Here is a 6843-nt window from a genome sequence, read left to right as displayed (position 1 = left end):
TAATTAACGTATTATCTCAACTGAGATGTCGGAGGAGTTAAGCAGCAATTAACCTCAAAAACGATAGGTATATGGAAGGTAGAGGTGCCACCATCAACAGTCGACTAATTGAGTATAGAAACACTAGTGCTGGAAAAAGTAAATCTATCACAGATTGACTGTGAGCACGTACAAAAGTTGGTAAGCAAGAATTCATGCAGTTAAGGTTATTGTTTGAAAACCAATCCCACAGACGCTTGCCGCAGAGATCCGTCTTGTAACCCCACGAATAATGGCCAGAATTAAAATCTCCAGCTAAAATAACCGAATTTTGACAATAAACTAGTAAGTGGTCTGGAGATCTCGTGTCCTGAACACCATGGGAGAAATAAACATTCGCTAATGTAAACGGACTGGACCCTGGAATTTCAAAATCTAAAGCCAATAATTCAGAATCTAAAGTAGAATAATGAAAAGAAATCTTAGCCCTATGACAAAATTTTGAAGAAACTAGAATTAGTAACCCACCACCTCTTGACTGCCGATCTTGTCGAAATGATCGATAATTTTGTAAATGAAAATGTTTTTCAGTTGTAAGCCAAGTTTCTTGCAAAACAAGTATGACAGCATTCTGTTTTAAAGAAAGATAAACTAAATCTGTAGTAGCTGAAAGAAGAGATCATCTGTTCCACTGAAGAACTTTTAACGTTCCTATATTTTCTTGCTAATAGATAGCCTCATTTTGTAGAAGCAGTGCTCTTGCTAGACAAACTCGTTCTGAATCAAGAAAGGCGGGCTGCACCATGATGAGAGTTTTTGCTCATCTTACAACTGTACAGTTTATATTAATATAGAAACAATAGTCCTGTATGTTATTATCCTCGAGATTCATTTCATATTTGTCCGTGTACCTAATTATGCAAAGTATGTTGCAAATCATAATTGTTTTGTGTACCCGTGATGACGTTTTATGTGAAGTAATGTGGTTTTCACATGCAGGCTCAGACATGGGGGACATCCATCGAGTTGTGCTGGCAGTAGATGAAGAAGAGTGCTTTAGCATTGCAAGCATGGAGAAAGCAATGGCACTACTACTTGGAGCGTTCTTCGTGTTTAATATCTCCTATCCACCTGGCGCCTTCTTGATGTAAAAAAATCTTTTTATCGGGTGTTGTAATTTCTGTACTGGTTACATATTTAAGACATAAGTGTTACTATAAGGATAAAGCCCTTTAGTTGCTAGGACATAAATAGAATTTCATCTGTAGTTTTTGAGCAATATAATCATTGCTGAGGCTTTGTATATATTAGGGTTCCATAGAACAACTTGCACAACTGATATTATTTATTTTGATGACTAGGAAAGGTGAATAAACACTCTGCACTTGGTCAACCATGCCATCATGAAACTGTTTGATGGCAATTGCTGAAGGGACTTGTAGAGCAACTGCTGGTTCATTCTTTAGTTGTGCCTGACTATCATGCGTAAAAAAATTACTTAGCAGGTATTAGCATGGCAAGACGGCAGTCTTAAATAACTTACACTAGTAAATATCATGCATATTAGTAATGCATTTTACATCATGTGCTTAATACATTTCTGACTTGCATAAAAGTTTCTGAAAATGCACTGTCGCACTTAATATGCACTACAACGCACAAGATGCAGTAGAAGCTATGTTCTTGGCATACACTGACTATAGCCTTGCTCACAATTTATTCATTCAATTGAAGAAATGGATAACAGAGTTCATTTATTATTTTTACAAGTTGCATGCTCTTCCTAAATGCTCACTAATTTATTGTTGCATGGATGCCAGAATTGATTCACTCGTGATGCGTTGCAACTCGTATTGAGCATGACAGTACATTCTATTTACTTTGTTGAATAGGAAGCAACCAATTTGTTAATGAGATCTAATAGCCTCCTTTACTGAACTCTAGGTGATGTCCACGTAAGTACCTGAAGGTTTTGAGTTCGTGTCCTGTGTTTTGGGCTAATATTTAAGGCTTTCACGGTAATAATGTGAAAATGTTGTTTCATTGCTGTAGCTCATCGTCATATGTAGAGGCTGCTTCGATTTATTTAGCTGCATCTTGAAGTAAGTTGTCTTTTGCCCTAACTGCAACCTACTACTATTGAAGATTACCCTCTTTTCCTCTTGAAGCATGTATAGTAGGAAATGGTTCTGTATAGTTGAGCATATTAAGAGTGTGAACATGTCTGCCATCAGGATGTCCCAAACATGTTTCTCTTCACCACTTCAGCATACTCAGCCTCAAAGAAGATTATGCAGTATAAACATTCAAGGCATTCTAGACAACTATATGCCAAAATATATGAGTCACATTATATAGGACATCGAAAGGAATTTTGAGTATGTTAAGAATGATTTTCCTTGCCCCCTCCTTTCTAATTACTCTTGCTTCGTTAGTGTTGCAAAAATTAAATAATTGTTAAACCTAGCTTGCCATTATTTTGCAGGTATATCATGGGCACATCTTCCATATATTGTTATAAACTGAAGCAAATTCCCATAATTTTTTTTTCTAAATTCAAATTCATCTAAGAACAAGGGTAAAGGGGGCAGACCTTAGTTCGCAGGTAGAGCCAACGTTTCGAAAAGTGGACTTTTCTTCGTCTAAGCCCAGACGAAGACAAATCCACTTGGCGAAACGTTGGCTCTACCTGCGAACTGAGGCGTACCCCCTTTACCCTTGTTCAGTGCTCCATCAAACCGTGTAAACCATCTTCTTCCTCTCGTTCTACCAAGGCCGGTGATGGAGATATTTGAGGTAACATGCGCTATCGTAATCAAAAGCAATGAGTGGTATAAATAAATCAATATTTTTGTTGAGCATTATAGTGTTTAAAGTTCGATTACGCATAGATACAGGCTACTAAAAAGTCGTGGGAAAGGTGAAAAAAAATATGGGAATTTGCCTCAGTTTATAAGAATATATGGAAGATGTGCCCATGATATAACTGCAAAATCATAGCCTCCTCTATTTTTTTGTGCCTGCCGGATGCGCCCTCCGCGGCCGTCGACGCGACTCTGCTGCTACGCCACTTAGCGCCGAGTGGTGGCGCTAGTCACGTTGGGGTTCGTCTGCATTCGCCGCGGCTGCACCACGCAGTCGCTCCGTCGCGCGTATTTTGAACCTTATACACTCATGATTCACTCTCTTTGGCTCACACGTGCAAAAACTTAACCTTACTGGCGTTCGTTATTGTGACAGCACTGCTTAGACGCTAAATTCATGCGTCAGGGACCCAAATATCGGTGACGATCAATGCATGCGGTACCATCGGCTCCCTTCTAACGGTGAGCCAAGAATTGTTTTGTCTGGATAGCAATAATGTTATTTGTAGCCTGCCTAAATCTGCCTGTGGCGTACTCTGTCTACAATTCGATCAGTATTAGTGGTCGCATTTTCTCAGACTGCCAGCCCTTAGTTTTGTTGTTGTGCTTGTGCTCGATGAACTTGTGCTTGCACAGAACTTTTTAAGTATACGATTGTAATATCAAAGCGCATTATTAAGCCGCTGACAGTTGCCTTTGCAGGTACTTAATGGCATACTGCTGTGTGCCACGTTGCCGCTCAGGTGGGAAAAGCAAGATTCCAGGAATCTTGTTCCACAAAATTCCGGCGGACACGGCGCTACGGGCAGTGGTTGAAAGCCATACGGAGGGACAACTGGGTGCCGAACACAACCTCGAATTATTCAAGAGTGTGTAGCCGGCACTTCAAGGAAACCGACTTTGCGGAGGGCAAACGGCGTCGCCTCAAGGAAGGTGTAGTGCCCTCCTTGTTTCCAGAATACCCTTCGTACACGAAGCCAAGGCAGTTACATCAAAGGAGTACAGAAAGCATCAGGAAAATGGCGTTTCCGAAAACCAACGAAAAGGAACCTGAGCCGGCTACAAAGCGGCAGAAGTTCCAGGACGGCACAGAAGCAGAAATGCCAGAGGACAATTCTCAAGAGGCCAGCCCGTCTTATCCAGAAAGAGATGAACAGGCCAAACCTGAAAATGAAAAGGAACCGCAGGAGGCTCCAAATAGTACACATGCGAATTTTTCACACCAAGCAATTCAAGTGAATGTTGGAGTGTCCAGCTTACTTGCAAATGAAAGAGCAAGATTGAAACACAGAGAAAGGGATCTCAAAAAACAGGTTGAAAAGCTTCGACGCACTGTAGACCACTACAAAACAGAGCTAGAAAAATTGAAAAATGATTGCAATTTGGGTAATCTGCAGTACATTCGTCAGCAGGCAGAAGAGAAGAATATTTCAGCTCTTTTTTTATGGGATCAAATTGTTAACTTTAGCCGCAAAAATCCAACTTGGACTGAAGACGTAGTGCGCCATTGCATCGTGCTGTGCCACCTCTCCACAAAAGCTTACGAGCACGAAAGGAGGGAGATGCTACTCAAGCTACCTAGCAGAACTACCCTTTTGAATTACCTTGGGAGCAGCTCGGGTGAGACAGGTGTCAACCACTTAGTGCAAGCCAGGCTGAAGGCTGAATTAGAGAAGCTTGATGCACCCCAATCTAGAACCTGCTCACTGATAGTAGATGAGATGCGGATAAAGCCCATGCTTCAATATAACAAGCAGCGAGATTGCTTCGTTGGTCAAGTTGACATGGGCATAGCAAATTCACCTGACAGTGAGCTTGTTTTGGCAAACTCCTTGCTATGCTTTGTGATAAATGGGCTCAGCACTACTTATAAGATTCCTTTTGCATACTTTTTTACGAAAGGGTTAAGCGGCTCTCAGCTATCAAGGTTGCTTCTCTCTGTGATGAAAAAAGTGGAAGAATTAGCTTCGAAATAGTGCGCCTGGTGACAGATAATCACAAAATCAACGTAAATGCTATGAAAGAGCTCTGTGGTGGGTTTTTGACCTATAGAATCCAACACCCATACAATGCCGACCGAGAACTTTTCCTAAGCTTCGATTACTGTCACATAATGAAAAATGTGCGGTCACAGTTTTTGTCACGAGACCTCGGCAAAGCTGGTGAGGTGTATTCTTCCCACCTAAAAAAACTCTATGAAATGCAAAAAACATGGCTGGTCAGGCCAGTGAGGAACCTAAGCAGGAAACACATCTACCCCAATAACATTGAGAAAAATGAATGTTAAGAGGGCAGTGGAGGTATTCTCTTCCGAGGTTACTTCAGCACTAGAAGTTCTCATGACGCAAGCGGGCCATAGCTGCCATCCTGCTTTTGCTGCTGCAGGCCCGACAATAACCTTCATGCGAAATTTGTATCGATGGTTCCTTTTGCATGATAAAAGCAACACTGTGCAACATGTCCAGCAACGCTTTCCTGATGTGAGGCACTACGACAGCCCAGATGATGATCGCCTTGAGTGGCTAGAAATCACGTTTCCCCTGCACATGGAGGAGTTGAAGAGCAATACATCATCTCCTCGTGGATTCCTTACGGTTGAAACATATGAAGCGCTCCTGCTTACGACATACTCTACTGTTCATTGCGTCTGCTACCTTCTCACTAGAGAAAAGTTTGGTTTTTATATTAACAAGGAAGTTTAGCAGTGACCCCATCGAATCATTTTTTGGGACCCTAAGGCGGTCGGTGGGTTGCAATGACCAGCTGGATGTCTGTTCTGCGATCTCGGGGCTAGAAAAAGTTTTGAAGACGGGCATCGCAGCTGTGTCGCTGGACAGTAACCTTCTTCGCGCTGAAGAGCCTGGACCATCCAAGGGTGTTTTACTCTAAACTCCACAGGTGTCGAAAAGCTCAGCTGAGCTTCCAAAGCAAGCTGTAAATGTACTGGAACATCGAAAGCAGCCAGATGTGGCAAGGTTTGCAACACTGCAAGTGTCAGCAACAGTTTATGTTGGTGGATATATTTCCCGTGTTGTTAAGGAGCATATGCAATGTGATAGCTGCAGTGCAATCGTCACCAAACCTTTGACAAAGCAGCCTCTTCAAATGCTCACTTTTCACCAGGACAGAGGTGGATTGTTATACCCCTCAGATAGCCTGCTTCATGTCCTGGAGACCCTGCGGATATTTGTCCAGACAGCACTTCAAAAATGCCCAACGCTTCACAAACCACTGCAAACGCTCTGTACCAGCTGTTTCAAAGTCTGGCCTCTTTCACTGCGCCAACAGCCAGCACCATCATGATGTAGCTAAGTTGGTGCGCTCAAGATTCATAAAGCCGCTGCTCGTGAACTATGCCTTTGCAGCCACTGATAAGAGTGGCATTCACAAAACTTTCTTTCAGAAACCATTGTCACGGAAGTATGTGAAGTTGTGAATTGATGCTTCAGTGTGTTTCCTTTCTAAGCTGGGAATAATTTTTTTCCTTGTAACATACTTTCAGAAGCCGCTGTGAAGAAAGTATATGAAGTTTCAAATTGATGCTTCACTGTGTTTCCTTTCCAAGCTGGGAATATTTTTTTTCCTTCTTCTGTATGGATGTAAAAAGAAGTTTGGCTTTTCTGTCTGATGTGCATGCAGTGTTTACGTACCTAAAAATTAGAGGGACGCTCAAGCTTTGCCTTAAGAGAAGATGCTGATATAGTGCCTTTAACACCGCCTTAATTGTTATTCGCGGAATGAAAATTTCTATTCCATGAATTACATCATTAAATATTCGCTTCTCATTCTGAGCATTTTGACACGTTCTAGCCCCCTTTTTAATATTTTCATTTTATTATTTTTTAATTCATCAGTTACATTACTTGACATTGCCTAGCTATACCACACAACAATCACTAGAAACACAAGTTACCATGATAGGATTTTTTTTACGCAGCCCCCGATTATATCCGACATGCGGTGCCGACAACAGCTGCTACCTAACGAGCTGTAAAAGTTC

At 41.7% G+C, this 6843-nt stretch overlaps 1 pseudogene; it reads left to right on the top strand.

Annotated features, from left to right (window-relative positions):
* The first annotated feature begins 3552 nt into the window (after positions 1-3552).
* LOC146180379 (uncharacterized) lies at positions 3553-6279 on the top strand (annotated as a pseudogene).
* Positions 6280-6843: the final 564 nt, after the last annotated feature.

This window comes from Amblyomma maculatum, chromosome 9 (assembly GCF_055883805.1).
Source record: "Amblyomma maculatum isolate TAMU_Amacu chromosome 9, ASM5588380v1, whole genome shotgun sequence".
In the NCBI taxonomy this organism is placed as follows: Eukaryota; Metazoa; Arthropoda; class Arachnida; order Ixodida; family Ixodidae; genus Amblyomma; species Amblyomma maculatum.
This window is presented reverse-complemented; position numbering and strand designations above follow the sequence as displayed.